Genomic DNA, 18895 nt, shown 5'->3' with positions numbered 1-18895 from the left:
ACCACCAGATTAAAGCACTCCTCAGTTAAAAAGACTATGATATGCAACCAAATTTGTGATTCATAATTATCTTTGCTAATTCTGTTTTGTTCTGTATTAATCAAAGCCATATAAATTCGTTTGTCCAGCAAAGAGCCTCATGAACCTTTCAAATAGCTATAATCATGACAGAGAATAGTTTCAGCAAGCAACAACAGCAAGCCTCACTTTAGAGCATGTCCATTGCAATTGTGAATTCATAAACTAAGTCATCTGTAAACTTTTGGAAACTTAAAAATAAAATCTTTTTGATTTAACTTGAAGCTTTTTTTACCTTATGGAAAGAATCCATTTTAAGTTTTTTCTATTTGCACATTATTTCTTTTGTTTAAAGAATACTAGCATTTCAGTTTGTATTAAATCATATTTTGATTTATATTATTTTTTTTTTGATAGTCCTATTAGGTAATGTTCAAAATAAATTATTATTTTAAAATTCATATGTTTCCTGGGCTATTGTTTTAATTTTCTGTGGTACAAGACAACAGAGAAATATTCACAGGTGGGCAGACTTGAGCAGGTGAGATACTGGAGCCTAGAAATGGAGGCTTGCCCACAGGAATTAATTAATTTGAAAAAAATAACGCGTTAAAAAAATTAACGCATTTAATCGCACTTAGCATTCCAAGCAAAGAGGAACTTTTGGCAATGCATGATTTCTTAGTATACCGATTATACTGATACGGCTACAAAAATGGAAGAATCTGAAGAAAGTGCATTGATCGGAGGCTAATTTAATTTCAAAAGACTACCAGACGGAAGCCTTGATAAAAGTGTGGTGTTGTGCAAACTGTGCAAAAAGGAGTTTGCATACCACGGAAGCACTTCAACCTTATGGTACCATCTAATGCAAAACATGTTGCAGAGCTGTTAGCACTAGCAGTCCGAGTACCAACAAAACGTGTTGGCAGCCCAAACTTGAGGACTGGCTTCAGGACCAAAATTAGTAAGTCAACATTGGACAAAATTACAAATTCTTTTGCAAAATGGATTGCTCTGGACTGTAGACCACTATCAGCTGTAGAAGATAGGGGGTTAGAAAATGTGCTACAGTTAGTGTCATATGATCCAACTTTCCAACTACCGTGTCAAAAGCTTTATGACACTGAAAAGTAAACAAAATTGGATGTATTACAGACAGCCCTGCTAATATATAGGAAGTACACTAGGAGCAAACAAGACTGGGGCAACAGAAAGAGCCAGGATGTTTCCACACGGTGGAATTCAACGTTGGGTATGGTTTCTCGTCTACTAAGGAATCAAGAGACTGTTTTTACTGCTTTAGAAAAACAAAAGCACAAGCTACAGTTGTTGCCAAAAGTTTTGAGAATTACATAAATATTGGAAATTGGAAAAACTGCTGTTTAAGTTTTTATAATAGCAATTTGCATATACTCCAGAATGTTATGAAGAGTGATCAGATGAATTGCATAGTCCTTCTTTGCCATGAAAATTAACTTAATCCCAAAAAAACTTTTCCACTGCATTTCATTGCTGTCACTCAAGGACCTGCTGAGATCATTTCAGTAATCGTCTTGTTAACTCAGGTGAGAATGTTGACGAGCACAAGGCTGGAGATCATTATGTCAGGCTGATTGGGTTAGAATGGCAGACCTAACATGTTAAAAGGAGGGTGATGCTTGAAATCATTGTTCTTCCATTGTTAACCATGGTGACCTGCAAAGAAACGTGTGCAGCCATCATTGCGTTGCATAAAAATGGCTTCACAGGCAAGGATATTGTGGCTACTAAGATTGCACCTAAATCAACAATTTATAGGATTATCAAGAACTTCATGGAAAGAGGTTCAATTCTTGTTAAGAAGGCTTCAGGGCATCCAAGAAAGTCCTAAAGAGGATTCAGCTGCGGGATCGGAGTGCTCAGGAATGGCAGCAGGCAGGTGTGAGCCCATCCGCACGCACAGTGAGGCAAAGACTTTTGGAAGATGGCCTGGTGTCAAGAAGGGCAGCAAAGAAGCCACTTCTCTCCAAAAAAACAACAACAGGGACAGATTGATCTTCTGCAGAAAGTATGGTGAATGGACTGCTGAGGACTGGAGCAAAGTCATATTCTCCGATGAAGCTTCTTTCCAATTGTTTGGGGCATCTGGAAAAAGGCTTGTCCAGAGAAGAAAAGGTGAGCGCTACCATCAGTCCTGTGTCATGCCAACAGTAAAGCATCCTGAGACTATTCATGTGTGGGGTTGCTTCTCATCCAAAGGAGTGGGCTCACTCACAGTTTTGCCCCAAAACACAGCCATGAATAACTAATGTTACCAAAACACCCTCCAACAGCAACTTCTTCCAACAATCCAACAACAGTTTGGTGAAGAACAATGCATTTTTCAGCACAATGGAGCACCGTGCCATAAGACAAAAGTGATAACTAAGTGGCTCAGGGAACAAAACGTTGAAATTTTGGGTCCATGGTCTGGAAACTCCCCAGATCTTAATCCCATTGAGAATTTGTGGTCAATCCTCAATCCTGGGTGGACAAACAAAAACCCACCAATTCTGACAAACTCTAAGAAGTGATTATGACAGAATGGGTTGCTATCAGTCAGGATTTGGCCCAGAAGTTGATTGAGACCTGAAAAAGAAGGGCCAACACTGCAAATACTGACTCTTTGCATAAATATCATGTAATTGTTGATAAAAGCCTTTGAAACGTATGAAGTGCTTGTAATTATATTTCAGTATATCACAGAAACAACTGAAACAAAGCTCTAAAAGCAGTTTAGCAGCAAACTTTGTGAAAATTAATATTTGTGTCATTCTCAAATCTTTTGGCCACGACTGTAGTCATTTTAACTCCATCAGAGCTGGTAAAACTCCAAAAGCTGGCGACTGTCCTTAATCTTTTTAGGGACAGGAACCAGGCAGGACATCTTCCAGAGTGATGGGACTCTCTGCATTACCAGACTCGTGTTGAAGATCCGATGTAGAACTCCAGACAGCTGGGAAGCACAGCACCTGAGGGCCCTGGGCCCTGGGCTTTGCTGGAGTGGAGTCTGCCCAATTCTCTTTTGATGTTATCTGCTGAGAGGGACAGGGTGAGACAGTCTGAGGGGGCAGGAGAGGGGGGAGGAGAAAGGAGGAGATGGGAAGAGCTGGGTGTGGAGACAGGAGACGCAGGGCAGTCAAACCGATTGAAGTGCAGATTTAGGTTGTTAGCACTTTCGACGTCCCCATCCATCCCAACACCTCTCTTTTGTCTCAGGCCAGTGATGGCCCGCATTCCATTCCACACCTCCCTGGTGTTGTTTTCCTGCAGTTTGTTTTCCAGCTTCCTTCTGTAGGACACTTTACCCTCTGCAATCTTGGCTTTCAGCTCCTTCTGCACCAGTTTCAGCTGATCTCTTTCACCGTTTCTGAAAGCTCTTTTTTTCTTGTTCAGGGTTGCTTTGATGTCTTTGGTAACTCAGAGCTTATTGTTGGGGAAGCACAGAATGTTTTTTTGGGAACCACAGTGTCCACAGAGAAGTTGATATAATCTGTAACACAGCCTGTCAGATTGTCAATATTGTCCTGATGAGAATCACAAGGAACATCCCAGTCAGTTGACTCAAAGCATCCCTGCAGGGTCTCTTTTGACTCCTTTGTCCATGTTGGAGGTACTTAGTGTTGACATCTGAATTATTCTGGAAAGATAACACTGAAGGATGGAGAGAGAGTTATGCTCCAACGATTACAAAGTTTCTCCACTACAGGGACAAATGAAAGATAATCTATACTTAGTGGAGGGAAAAATATGTTTTTATCTGTTAGCACTTTCTATTACAGCTAGGTAATAAAGGGGTAATAGTAGGGTAACAAGGGGACACAAGAGGGTTATTACTATGCAATTACCAAAGTCATAACTATGTAATATTCAAGTAATATCATGGCAGCAACAGTGGTTACAGTTGAGTAATATTAGCCTGACCCATGACTGACACCCTCATCACCACTGTGGAGTCATTCCGCTTCCTGGGTATCACCATCACCCAGGACCTCAAGTGTGACACCACTATCGTCTCCGTCATAAAGAAGGCCCAGCAGAGGATGTACTTCCTGAGGCAGCAGAAGAAAATTCAATCTGCCAACATGGATGATGATGCAGTTCTACACTACAATCATTGAGTTCATCCTCACCTCCTCCAACACCGTGTAGTATGCTGGAGTCACCATCAGGGACAAACAGAGACTGCAGCGTGTTGTGCGCTCTGCTGAGAAGGTGATTGGCCACAGACTCCCATCTCTGCAGGACCTATACACCTCCAGGACACTGGGGCGTACAGCTCACATCACAGCTGACCCTTCTCACCCTGGACAGAGTCTGTTTGACATGCCCCCCTAAGGCAGGAGGCTCCGGTCCATTTGGACCAGAACCTCTCGCCAAAAGAACAGTTTCTTCCCCTCTGCTGTTGGACTCATGAACAATAACCATAAGACTACCACAAACACATGACCGTATACTGTGTCATCTACATCTGTTCCATTTTTGCACTGATCATCACCTTCATTTATGTATATATCGATCTTCTTAGCACTTTTAATTTTTGTTTTTATATTTATTTAAGTGTTTGTCTTATAGTATCTTTTGCACTAAGTACCGCAGCAATTTCCTAATGTTGTAAACCTGCTCAACATTTGGCAATAAAACCCTTTCTCATACTGGTTGTTTTAAAAGGTTATTACCTGGTTATTAATATGCTATTAAAAAGAAACAAGCTGTTTTGAATTTTGCAGCTCTATATCCTGCTTATTACATAGAAACTACCACAGTTGTTTCCAGATAATAGTCACACACTTTTAAAGTTTGCTTTAATAGGTTATTAATGTGTTATTAAAGGGAAACAGGCAGTTTTGCATTTTGCAGCGCTCTATACTGCTTATTACCCTGAAACTACCAGAGTTATTTCCAGTTAATGGTCACATTTATTTATCCATCCATTCGCTTCCGCGAACCTGCGGGTTGCTGTCCAACCACCCAGCCCTGTGCTCCAAAGAACCCCGCTCCAGGCCGGACACAGACTTATGGATTCATCCATCCGTTCACTTCCGCTTATCCTTTTCAGGGTCGCGGGGGGCGCTGGAGCCTATCCCAGCTGTCATAGGGCGAGAGGCGGGGTACACCCTGGACAGGTCACCAGTCTGTCGCAGGGCTAACACACAGAAACAGACAACCATTCGCACTCACATTCACTCGCACATTCACACCTAGTGGCAATTTGGATTATCCAATTAACCTATCCCCACAAGCTGCATGTCTTTGGACGGTGGGAGGAAGCCGGAGTACCCGGAGGAACCCACGCAAACACGAGGAGAACATGCAAACTCCACACAGAAAGACCACGGCCTGATGGTGGAATTGAACTCAGGACCTTCTTGCTGTGCGGCAACAGTGCTAACCACCGTGCCACCGTGCTGCCTCACATTTATTTAAGTTAGCTTAATAGGTTATTCATATGTTATTAAGCGCCCTGACCCACTGGTGTCAAGACAACCATCTCACCCTCAACGTCGCAAAGACAAAGGAGTTGATAGTGGACTTCCGGAGGTGCAGAGAAGTACACACCCCCATCACCATCAGCGGCGCTGCTGTGGAGAGAGTGAGCAGCTTCCGGTTCCTTGGCGTACATCTGGCTGAGGATCTTACGTGGTCAGTACACACAAACAAAACAGTGAAGAAGGCGCAACAGCGCCTCTTCTTTCTCAGGAGACTGAAAAGATTCGGCATGAGCCCCCGCATCCTCAGGACCTTCTATTACTGTGCCATTGAGAGCATCCTCACTGGATGCATCATCACCTGGTATGGCAACAGCACCGCCTACAACTGCAAAGCTCTCCAGCGAGTAGTGCGGTGCTCTGAACGGATAATTGGAGGTGAGCTTCCCTCCCTCCAAGACATCTACAGGAAGCGGTGCCTGAGGAAAGCGGGGAGGATCATCAAGGACTCCAGTCACCCCAGCCATAAACTGTTCAGACTACTTCCATCAGGAAGGAGGTTCTGCAGCATCCGGTCCTGTACCAGCAGACTGAGAGACAGCTTTTTCCATCAGGCCATCAGACTGCTGAACACTTCATAGACACCTCAGCTTCACTACTGGAACTTTAACATTATGCACTCCATACTGTACAGTAATGCCACTGTTTTGCACATGTCTCACTCTGTATATTTTATTTTATTTATTTTATATATTTTATTTATTGTTTACTCTATTTAATTTGTAAAATATGTGTACACACACACACACACACACACACACACACACGTAGAAAAATATTTAGTATACACATCCAGAAATGCATATGCTATTATATATTGTACATATATTTATTAGTTTCAGATGTAGCCATTCTTGTATTTTGCTTGTTTACATTATTGTATTTTGCACAACTCTGTTGCTTGTGAAGCTCGCACACAAGAATTTCACTCACATGTGCTGTACCAATGTACCTGCACATGTGATGTGACAATAAAAGTGATTTGATTTGATTTGATAAAGAGAAAATGGAATTTTTGCATTTGGCAGCTCTGTTTCTTGTCTATTACACAGAAACTGCCGTGGGTAATTGAGGAATAATAACTTAAAAATGATTACCACATTATTATGTTCTTGATTGTGTCAGTTTAGATGAATCAACACAACCGAGTCACTCTAACTACCAGAAACCTTGAAGCACAGGCCGAGAGGGCAGTGTGGCAGCAATTATTCACACCAGCCTATTAATCAACGAAAGACCAAGACAGACTTTTAATTCATTTGAAAGCCTGATGCTTAGCCTTGTCCACCCCAGCTGTGAAACTCAGAAACCAGTCTTTCATCTATCGTCCACCTGATCCTCACACAGAGTTTCTGTCTGATTTCTCAGACTTTTTATCTGGGTTAGTGCTCAGCTCAGATAAAATAATTATTGTGGCTCATTTTAACATCCATGTAGATGTTAAAATGACAGCCTCAACATGGCATTTAATCTGTTATTAGACTCAATTAGCTTCTCTCAAAATGTAAAAGAACCCACCCACCACGTTAATCACACTCTATGGCATAGAAACTGAACATTTAACAGTGTTTCCTGAAAACCCTCTCTTGTCTGATTATTTCCTGATAACATTTACATTTTCAATAATTGATTATAGAGCAGTGGAGAGTAGACTTTATCAAAGTAGATGTCTTTCTAAATGCGCTGTAGCTAAGTTTAAGAATTTAATCCACCCATTGCTATCGTCGTCAATGCCCTGTACCAACACAGAGCAGAGCAGCTACCTGAACGCTACTCCAACAGAGGTCGATCATCTTGTTAATAATTTTACCTCCTTAATACGTACGACTCTGGATACTGTAGCCTCAAAAGGCCTCAAATGAGAAGTACCTGACTCTGTGGTATAATTCTCAAACACGTAGCCTAAAGCAGATAACTCATAAGCTGGAGAGGAAATGGCGTGTCTCAAATTTAGAAGATCATAATTTAGCCTGGAGAAACAGTTTGTTGCTTTATAAGAAAGCCCTCCGTAAAGCTAGAACGTCTTACTATTCGTCACTGATTGAAGAAAATAAAAGCAACCCCACGTTTCTCTTCACAACCCCAGGTTGTGAAGAGAAACGCACTCTGCACTCTTCACAGGCTGACACTTTTTGTCAGCCTGGCTACAGTGCGTAGCCAGGCTGACAAAAAGTCAGAGCTCTATTGAGCCAACCATCCCTTTAACATTAACTAGTAATGAATTCTTGAACTTCTTCACAAATAAAATTTTAATCATTAGAGAAAAAATTACCCATAATTATCTCACAGATTTAATATTATCTTCAGCTACTTTTAGTACCATTGATATTCATTTAGACTCTTTTTTTCCTATTAATCTTTCTGAGTTAACTTCAATAATTGCTTTCTCCAAACTTTCAACGTGTCTTTTAGACCCCATTCCTACAAAACTGCTCAAAGAAGTCCTGCCATTAATTAATTCTTCAATCTTCATCATGTTACACCTCGGGAGTGAGAACGGGCTGGCGAGGGCAGACTGTATGAATTGAGAAAAGGACCCAAAACGCAGACTCCAAGGAACAGGGAACAGAACTTGAGATGTTAACAAAAGGCGAGCCGTTTAATATGGCTGGTAGAAAAGGTACAAACAAAGGGCAAGGCAAACTGAATCAAAATTAACACAAACCTAAACTGGGGAATCTAAACAAACAATAAGAAAAACCTAGACAAGAAACTTGGAAGCATGGCATGACATAGGAAACATGGCATGGACAACAGACGACCTGACAATCACACGCTGAAAACAGAGGACTTAAATACACAGGAGGTGATTAGGGGAAGTGGAGACACATGAGGAAACAGCTGACTAGGATAAACATAATGATGCACAGGCAAGAGTAAAACTAACCGCATGAGCACAGAACACAAGACCCCTTTTCAAAATAAAACAGGAAACATGCAGACTTAGACACGACAACCAGAACTTGACAACATAAGACACGGACATGAAACGCATGAAGAGCAGGGGAGATTTAACATGGTTGGAAACGGAGGGGGAAATAATAAGAACTAGAAACACTTAGGCATGATAATACAAACTTGATAACATAAGACACGCAGCATGAAACACGAAGGGTGAGGGGAAGCTTAAATACAGGGGAAGAAAACACAAGGAGTCTAATAACCAAATGAACTTAGATAACCTAATGAACAAAATAAACTCAAACTTAAAACGCTGGGTCAAAAGACCCAGGACCATGAACGAATGGGAGGGACAGCCAGCAGTTTTCAGGCCCCTCTTCTGTGGAACCAGCTTCCAGTTCGGATTCGGGACAAAGACACTATCTCCACTTTTAAGATTAGGCTTAAAACTTTGCTTTTTGCTAAAGCATATTGTTAGGGCTGGACCAGGTGACCCTTAATCCTCCCTTAGTTATGCTGCAATAGACGTAGGCTGCCGGGGATTCCCATGATGCACTGAGTTTTTCCTTTCCAGTCACCTTTCTCACTCATTATGTGTTAATAGACCTCTCTGCATTGAATTGTACCTGTTCTCAATCTCTGTCTCTCTTCCACAGCATGTCTTTATCCTGTTTTCCTTCTCTCACCCCAACCAGTCACAGCAGATGGCCGCCCCTCCCTGAGCCTGGTTCTGCCAGAGGTTTCTTCCTGTTAAAAGGGAGTTTTTCCTTCCCACTGTCGCCAAAGTGTTTGCTCATAGGGGGTCATATGATTGTTGAGTTTTTCTCTGTATGTACAGTGGCTTGCAAAAGTATTCGGCCCCCTTGAACTTTCCCACATTTTGTCACATTACAGCCAAAAACATGAATCAATTTTATTGGAATTCCACATGAAAGACCAATACAAATTCCAATAAAATTGATTCATGTTTGTGGCTGTAATGTGACAAAATGTGGAAAAGTTCAAGGGGGCCGAATACTTTTGAAAGCCACTGTATTATTGTAGGATCTACTGTACAATATAAAGTGCCTTGAGGCGACTATTGTTGTGATTCCGTGCTATATAAATAAAATAAAGTTGAATTGAATATTCTTTTGTTCAAAAAAATACTTAAAGACTAAACGCATGATCACATATTTACTTACAGGGCTTTGTCGGAGGCTTTGACCACTGGCAGCAGCCTCTGAGGAGCCTCATCTGAAGCAGAGTATTTCTTCAGGTCAAACACATCCAGATCTTTTTCTGATGACAGTAAGATGAAGACCAGAGCTGACCACTGAGCAGAGGACAGTTTAGCTGTCGAGAGACTTCTTGATTTCATGCACTTTTGGATCTCCTCCACTAGAGAATGATCATTCAGTTCATTCAAACAGTGGAACAAATTGATGCTTTTCTCTGCAGACAGATTCTCACTGATCCTCTCCTTAATATACTGGACTGTTTTCTTATTGGTCTGTGAGCTACTTCCTGTCTGTGTCAGCAGCCCTTGTAGAAGAGTCTGATTGGTCTGCAGTGAAAGACCCAGGAGGAAGCGGAGGAGCAAGTCCAGGTGTCCATTTGGACTCTGTAAGGCCTTGTCCACACCACTCTGGTGGAGATAATGGAGTTTTGGTTCATTCAATAATTTAGATTTCTTGGTGATTGTTTGTTGTTCTTCCAGCAGATTGACTGCAGAGTTGATGAAGGTCAGATGGACATGAAGAGCAGCCAGAAACTCCTGAACACTCAGATGGATGAAGCAGTACACCCTGTCCTGGTACAGTCCTCTCTCCTCTTTAAAGATCTGTGTGAACACTCCTGAGTAGACTGAGGCTGCTTTGATATCGATGCCACACTCTGTCAGGTCTGATTCATAGAAGATCAGGTTTCCTTTCTGCAGCTGATCAAAAGCCAGTTTTCCCAGAGACTCAATCATCTTTCTGCTCTCTGGAGTCCAGTGTGGATCTGTCTCAGCTCCTTCATCATACTTGACCTTCTTCACTTTGGCCTGAACCACCAGGAAGTGGATGTACATCTCAGTCAGGGTCTTGGGCAGCTGTCCTCCCTCTCTGGTTCTCAGCACATCCTCCAGAACTGTAGCAGTGATCCAGCAGAAGACTGGGATGTGGCACATGATGTGGAGGCTTCGTGATGTCTTGATGTGGGAGATGATCATGTTGGCCTTCTTATCTCTGAATCTCTTCCTGAAGTACTCCTCCTTCTGTGGGTTAGTGAACCCTCGGACCTCTGCCACCATGTCAACACAGTCAGGAGGGATCTGATTGGCTGCTGCAGGTCGTGTGGTTATCCAGAGGTGGGCAGAGGGAAGCAGTTTCCCTCTGATGAGATTTATCAGCAGCACATCCACTGAGGTGGACTTTCGAGGGTCAGTCAGGATTTTAGTTTTATGGAAGTTCAGAGGAAGTCGACACTCATCCAGACCATCAAAGATGAACACAACCTGGAAGTCTTCAAAGTTGCAGATTCCTGCTTCTTTGGTTTCAGTAAAAAGGTGATGAACAAGTTCTACCAAGCTGAACTTTTCCTCTTTCAGCACATTCAGCTCTCTGAAAGTGAATGGAAATATGAACTGGATGTCCTTGTTGGCTTTGTCTTCAGCCCAGTCAAGGGTGTATTTCTGTGTTAAGAATGTTTTCCCAATGCCAGCCACTCCCTTTGTCAGGACTGTTCTGATTGGTTTATCTCTTCCAGGTGAGGCTTTAAAGATGTCTTCTTGTCCGATTGTTGTTTCTAGACTGTCTATTTTCCTGGATGCTGTCTCAATTTGTCTGACCTCATGTTCATCATTGACCTCTGCAGTCCCTCCCTCTATGATGTAGAGCTCTGTGTAGATCTGATTCAGAAAGGTTGTTTTTCCTGATTTAGCAATCCCCTCAGAGACATACTGAAACTTCTTCTTCAAGAAAGACTTAAGATTTGGTTCTAAACCTCCCATGGGAATTCCTAAAGGAACAAATGAATGAAAGTCTACATTTAGAATTTATTATGTGCACATGCATGCATTTTATTCCATCTTTGAGACACTGGTAAATGTCTCATTCATGAGGCAGCTTAAATTTTTATCTATCTCTTACTGCTCAGCAGACGGTTAGCCAGCTCCACCTGCTTCATTCTCCTCAAGAAGTCTAGTGTGATCTTCAAAAATGCCTCACTGCTGCTCCTCTTCCGCTCATCATCCTCCATCTGAGAATGATGAGCAATTGGGTAATCTGGACTCAGAACCTTCTGTATCTTCTTCAGCTCATTCTTTATGAAAATGATGATGTTGTCCTCCAGCAGCTGGAACAGAATACTTTATGAATGACCCAATCAGACTGAAATCATGGAGCCAAATATCAGATCCATGTTGGACACATTGACTACCCACTGGTCTACAAAGAGCAGCATGGAGATGACCCTGAACAGAATAGATGTAAAAGTAGTTGTTGTAGATGTACAGACCATAAATATGGAGTCCAGGTCTGTTTGATGCTGCTGGGCAGACTGACTACTGGGAACCTCTGAGCTCTCCTGGTCCACTCTGTGGGGGAATCACAAAAAATTAGATTAAGTACAGAGTCACTATTCAGCCATAGAAATGTTGACAAAGACCATGATTTAGATAGCTCCCCATATTTCTAAATGTCTACTACTTCAGCTGCACTAAAAATCCACAGCTCTGCTTAGTGTTGTAATTTCAGTCTTCCAACTTTTTTTTTCAGCTTCCGGCACCGCTCCGAGCTGGCAGCCAGTATCAGCAGCTCCGACCTGACCGAGTCCTCAGTGTTGTATGTTGGAGCAGCAGTTTATCGGCAGCTGAGAGGAAGAGGTTGGATAAACTCATCAGGAAGACCAGCTCTGTTCTGGGATGCACCCTGGACCCAGTGCAGGTGGTGGGAGACAGAAGGACTCTGGCCAAAATAACATCTCTGATGGACAGTCTCCCACCCCATGCATGTAGATGTTGCTGAATAGCTCCATAGCTCCTTCAGTGACAGACTGCTGCATCCTAGATGCATGAAGGAGCGTTTCCGCAGGTCCTTCCTCCCTGCAGCTGTCAGACTGTACAATCTGAACTACTCCCAACAAACATAGATGTTTACATCAATGCTGTAACTGCAATAAGTTAGTTAATTAACCAATTCGCACTACAACCTGGTTTGCCTCTTACCTGTAATTATTTTTATTTAATTTAATAACTGTACAGTACTCTCTGTTTATAGTAACCATTGTCCTTAATGTAAATATGTAAGAAAAATTGTGTATGTTTCTGTTCCGTGTCCTGTGTACTGTTTGTTTGTATATTTGTCTTTTTGGCTGCTGTTACAACCAAATTTCCCCTTGTGGGGCAATTAAAGGATTATTCTATTCTATTCTCTATTCTAACTAAAACCCAAAATCAGTTGCTAACAAATCCTCTTTTGGAAAAACAAACAATCACCCGTTTAATATATGAATAATTCCTCCTTCAGCTCAACAACCTTAGTTTAAAAAAAAGATAATTTTGGCTCCCAAACTTAATCATCTGATATGTTTTGGCTACTACTACTACTACTACTACTACTACTACAGAGTTGATAACTGTCTCCTACTCACCCACTTCCTGGTAGTCAACCATATACATATCTAAGAGGTTGAAATCTCAGTGTTTGGTCACAAAAGAACCAGGGAGAGGTCCCTGTATGAAAGCTTACCACTGACAAAGGTTTCATCAGATCAGAGTAGAACGCACATTGTGAATTAGATAAGACTATTGTAAATGGTAAATTTACCATAATATACAGAGCAGCTCCTTTTAAAATGCACAGTTTCACAGTTGTTTTACCAGTTCAAATTAATTTTTTGTTTGATATTTCCCTGTTAATTTAAAAATTAATGTATATATATAAAAACACCCAGCACGCCCCTGCGGGCGGTTTATCCTTCAAGCTCGGGTCCTCTACCAGAGGCCTGGGAGCTTGAGGGTCCTGCGCAGTATCTTAGCTGTTCCCAGGACTGCGCTCTTCTGGACAGAGATCTCCGATGTTATTCCCGGGATCTGCTGGAGCCACTCGCCTAGCTTGGGAGTCACCGCACCTAGTGCTCCGATTACCACAGGGACCACCGTTACCTTCACCCTCCACATCCTCTCGAGCTCTTCTCTGAGCCCTTGGTATTTCTCCAGCTTCTCGTGTTCCTTCTTCCTGATATTGCTGTCATTCGGAACCGCTACATCGATCACTACGGCCGTCTTCTTCTGTTTATCTACCACCACTATGTCCGGTTGGTTAGCCACCACCATTTTGTCCGTCTGTATCTGGAAGTCCCACAGGATCTTAGCTCGGTCATTCTCCACCACCCTTGGGGGCATCTCCCATTTTGACCTCGGGACTTCCAGGTTATACTCAGCACAGATGTTCCTGTACACTATGCCGGCCACTTGGTTATGGCGTTCCATGTATGCCTTGCCTGCTAGCATCTTGCACCCTGCTGTTATGTGCTGGATTGTCTCTGGGGCATCTTTACACAGCCTGCACCTGGGGTCTTGCCTGGTGTGATAGACCCCAGCCTCTATGGATCTTGTACTCAGAGCTTGTTCTTGTGCTGCCATGATTAGTGCCTCTGTGCTGTCTTTCAGTCCAGCTTTGTCCAGCCACTGGTAGGATTTCTGGATATCAGCCACCCCCTCTATCTGCCGGTGGTACATACCGTGCAGGGGCCTGTCCTTCCATGATGGTTCCTTGTCTCCCTCCTCTTTCTTGGGTTTCTGCTGCCTGAGGTATTCACTGAGCACTCGGTCAGTTGGGGCCATCTTCCCAATGTATTCTTGGATGTTCGTTGTCTCATCCTGGACTGTGGTGCTGACACTCACCAGTCCCCGGCCCCCTTCCTTCCGCTTAGCGTACAGCCTCAGGGTGCTGGACTTGGGGTGAAACCCTCCATGCATGGTAAGGAGCTTTCTTGTCTTTATGTCAGTGGCTTCTATCTCCTCCTTTGGCCAGCCTCTTACCCCAGCAGGGTACCTGATCATGGGCAGGGCGTACGTGTTGATGGCCCGGATCTTGTTCTTACCATTCAGCTGACTCCTCAGGACTTGCCTGACCCTCTGCAGGTACTTGGTGGTTGCAGCTTTTCTAGCGGCCTCTTCATGGTTCCCATTCGCCTGCGGGATCCCCAGGTACTTGTAACTGTCCTCTATGTCTGCAATGTTGCCTTCTGGTAGTTCAATCCCCTCAGTTCTGACTACCTTCCCTCTCTTTGTTACCATCCGACTACACTTCTCCAGTCCGAACGACATTCCAATGTCATTGCTGTATAGCCTGGTAGTGTGGATCAGTGAATCGATGTCTCGTTCACTCTTGGCATACAGCTTGATGTCATCCATGTACAGGAGGTGGCTGACATCTGCTCCGTTCCATAGTCGGTATCCGTAGCCAGTCTTGTTAATGATCTCACTGAGGGGGTTCAGGCCTATGCAGAACAGCAGTGGGGACAGAGCATCTCCTTGGTAGATCCTGCACTTGATGGTGACTTGTGCTATGGGCTTGGAGTTGGCCTCTAGTGTTGTGCGCCACATCCCCATTGAGTTCCTGATGAAGGCTCTTAGGGTCCCATTGATCTTGTACAATTCTAGGCATTCCAGTATCCAGCTGTGGGGCATTGAGTCATAGGCCTTCTTGTAATCAATCCAGGCAGTGCACAGGTTGGTCAGTCTGGTCTTGCAGTCTCGGCTGATTGTTCTGTCTACCAGTAGCTGGTGTTTTGCGCCTCTGGTATTCTTGCCAATTCCTTTCTGTGTCCCGCTCATGTATTGACCCATGTGCCTGTTCATCTTAGCCGATATGATGCCTGACAGGAGCTTCCATGTAGTACTGAGGCAGGTTATTGGTCGGTAGTTGGAGGGGACCGGTCCCTTCTTGGGGTCCTTGAGGATCAGGACCGTCCGACCTTCGGTTAGCCATTCCGGGTGTCTCTCGTTAACTAGCAGCTGGTTCATTTGTGCTGCCAGACGCTCGTGGAGTGCAGTCAGCTTCTTTAGCCAGTAGGCGTGAACCATGTCGGGCCTTGGTGCTGTCCAACTCTTCATACTGGAGACCCTTTCTTGGATATCTGCCACTGTGATGGTTACTGGACCCTGTTCAGGGAGGTCGCTGTGGTCTGCCCTCAGATCCACTAGCCACTGAGCATTGCCGTTATGGGTTGCGTCCTTCTCCCATATGCTCTTCCAGTATTGCTCCGTCTCCAGCCTTGGTGGTGCTGTTCTCTTATTGTTCCCTTGCCACTGAGAGTACACCTTTGCTGGTTCTGTGGAGAACAGCTGGTTTATTCTCCTGCCTTCTATCTCTCTGGTGTACCTCCTCAAGCGGCTGGCCAAGGCTGTGAGTCTTTGCTTGGCAGTTTCCAAGGCCTCAGGTATGGACAGCTTGCTGTATTTCTTATGCAACTTCTTTGCCGCACCTTTCTGTTAGTTGGCTAACCTCCCTCCGTGCTACTTTGATCTTGCCCTCCAGCCTCCTTCTCCATGGAGGGTACTGCCCCTTGTGGCTATTCAACTTGTAGCCAAGCATCTCACTGATCACTGCTGCCGTATTGTAGATCAGCTTGTTAGTGTCGGTAATTGTGGTTGTAGGTATTGTCCGTAGTGCTGCATTAACATCATCTAGCAGACCTTCAGAAGGTACTTCACGTAATCTTGGTAACCGGCTACGGGGGATCCAGGTTTCAAGCTTGGCCATGATCCTATCTTTCAGGTCAGTTCCTCTCGCACTTGGGGCTATGTACCCAATCTCGGGTGGGGGTGATGATATCTCCCCCCTGACCTGGCGTCCTGACTCCTCCTTGCCGTGGCATTTGTGTTGTACCTCGTCAATCTCTAGCTGTGAGATCAGTACCTTCTTTCGAATGTTGGAACACTGAGCTACTAGTTGTTTCGACGATGTTGGGTATCGAAGAATCCATAGGTCCATCATCCTATTCGTGTAGCCCCTTCCGCCGGGGTTACTTGCGTAGTAGCATTCCAACAAGGCCCTGTTTTCGTCTCTTGCCCACCGATGCCTTCTTGTTCCAGTAGCCCACTTTTCGTCAGGGTGCCCTGGTTCCTCAACACCTGACAAGGACCTTGTTGATCCGGGCGACGTCCGAGCCGGCATGCCTTCATATTTATCTGTCTCGCTCATGTCTGCGGTAGGCTTGCTTAGCATAGGGGGTCTAGCCTTAGGACCCTTACTGGATACAGACGCCCCAGGCCACAGGGATTGAACTTGCGACCCTCTGTTCCAAAGGCGTGTAGTCTAACCACTACGCTATCCAGCGTAGTGGTTTTTAAGACAAACTGTTAAAATTGGCGTTTGCAATGTGTTTGACATGTAAGTTCACTTAATGTAATTTTTTTTCTGGTTTTATATATATATATATATATATACAGTGGGGCAAAAAAGTATTTAGTCAGCCACCGATTGTGCAAGTTCCCCCACTTAAAATGATGACAGAGGTCAGTAATTTGCACCAGAGGTACACTTCAACTGTGAGAGACAGAATGTGAAAAAAAAATCCATGAATTCACATGGTAGGATTTGTAAAGAATTTATTCGTAAATTAGGGATATTAGGGGTCATATTAGGGGTATTATATTATGTTTATAATACATATATTATATATATTATAATATATGTATTATAAATATTATAATTATATATTATATATTATATAAAATATATTATAATATCATAATATTTATGATATTAGGGGTCAGGATTCCCATATTCATCAGCTAGAGTCATCTGGGTTTGGCCTTGGAATTACTGAATGAATGTTTTTGCTGCTAGCGCTTCTATTTATTCCAAGCAGACATACATATCAAAGAAAGCAATGTCATCATTATTATTGTGTAACTGGTGTCTGCATCACCATGCTGCAACAGGTCGGCCAAAACAAACTCCTTGACTCTGCATTGTGTTGTATTTTTCTAAGAAGGCAAGGAGTCTCTGATTGATTGTTGCATATTTACTTCCTGTATGGAAACATAATGGTGACGGGTCAGTGCAAATGGCTCGCCACACATCAATCCGCACAGCACACTCTCTTACTGCTACTGCAGACTGGGAGTGATTACTGCAGCCAGCCTCACAATTGCAGCTGTGACTGTAAAGCCCAATCAAAGCTAAAGTCATGGCAGCTTCTACCTTTGTTTGACAGTGTTTAGAACAAACCTGATGACACAAACTCACAGAAAGCTTCGAGTCAACCAAAATCATCGAAACCCTGAGGGTGTTTTTTTCCAAGGCTGGCAGAAATCGAAGCCAAAAAGAAAAAACATCTGAAAACCTGTGTGCTTATCACAACATACACAGCAGTGTTTTCCTTCTAGATTTGACTTTAGAAATGACCCTAAATTATTGAGCAGCTGAAACTGCCTCACAAATGTAATCAGAGAGTGGAAATACTATTTGCTTAAACACACTTTCTCCTCCCCAGAGTGTGCTATGAGAATTAAACCCTCCACACCCTCTAATTTTCTAATTTCCTTCACTTTCTAGACTTTCTAAAGATTGAAGTTGAAACTTTTTACAAGGACTATAGAAGTTTATTCTACGGCAAACTTCCTCAGCAATTTCTACAGCCACATATTCTGTCTCGGCCATTTACATAACTCTGTGGGTTATACCTTATTTAATGAATGCTGACAGCCACCAGTAGCGGCAATGATATCAAACTGATGTGTGACACTATTGATCAGCTATCCAAGGTACTATCCATTGTTGGATCTAAATATTTGACCCTGTTGGAATCAGACCACAAGAGACTGGAAACAGGACAGAAGAGACACTCGTACGTTTTGACTTCCAAGGTGAGGTTGCACTCACAAAGCTAACACAACCCCCCACTGTAAAACCTCTGCGACGTGTTGTAAAAACTAAGGCATTGTGTGTGTGCATGCACGTGCGAGCATGTGAGTGAAAGTGTGTGTGTGTGTGTGTGTGCATGTGTGTATGTGTCTCTGTATACGTGACTTCCTGCTACACAATATGTGCTTACAACCGTTTAACCACATCCCTAGTTATCATACGGTCATCTCCCCTGGCCCGTATAAAGGCTTAACCTCTTCCCGCATAGCAGACAGGTCTGGCCCAGATCTGGTGTCAAGCTGGCACTGCTGGCTGACTTCTGGCATGGTAGGTGGTATGTCATCCAGATATGGGCCAGGCCTGGCGTAGATGGCACTGTTTATGTGATGGCATGCCACATCTGCCCCAATTGTAGTTTGGTTTATGTGGCCCAGGCTCATAGAAAACCGGTCTGGCCCAGATCCGGCATCAAGCTGGCACTTCTGACTGACTGGTGTCATGGCAGGGTGTATGTCAACCAGATGTGGGCCAGGTCTGGCAATGACGCCACTGTTTATGTTCCTATTTTCCGATTTTAGTTAGAAGACCCAAATGCCATGTTGCAATACTATACTGCTATGGTAG

At 43.5% G+C, this 18895-nt stretch overlaps 1 protein-coding gene across 2 annotated transcripts in view; it reads right to left on the bottom strand.

Moving 5' to 3' along the window:
* Positions 1–11977, bottom strand: part of LOC309700665 (NACHT, LRR and PYD domains-containing protein 3-like) — a 267254-nt gene extending 255277 nt beyond the window's left edge. For both annotated transcript variants that reach the window (XM_082524378.1, XM_082524379.1), the window contains exon 1: positions 11910–11977. The gene's annotated coding sequence lies outside the window, so the exon portion shown is untranslated. The remainder of the gene's footprint in view (positions 1–11909) is intronic.
* Positions 11978–18895: the final 6918 nt, after the last annotated feature.

Source organism: Aulonocara stuartgranti (assembly GCF_965226115.1).
Source record: "Aulonocara stuartgranti genome assembly, chromosome: 23".
Lineage (NCBI taxonomy): Eukaryota > Metazoa > Chordata > Actinopteri > Cichliformes > Cichlidae > Aulonocara > Aulonocara stuartgranti.
The sequence above is the reverse complement of the archived record's forward strand: the minus strand, read 5'-3'. Positions and strand labels throughout refer to the sequence as shown.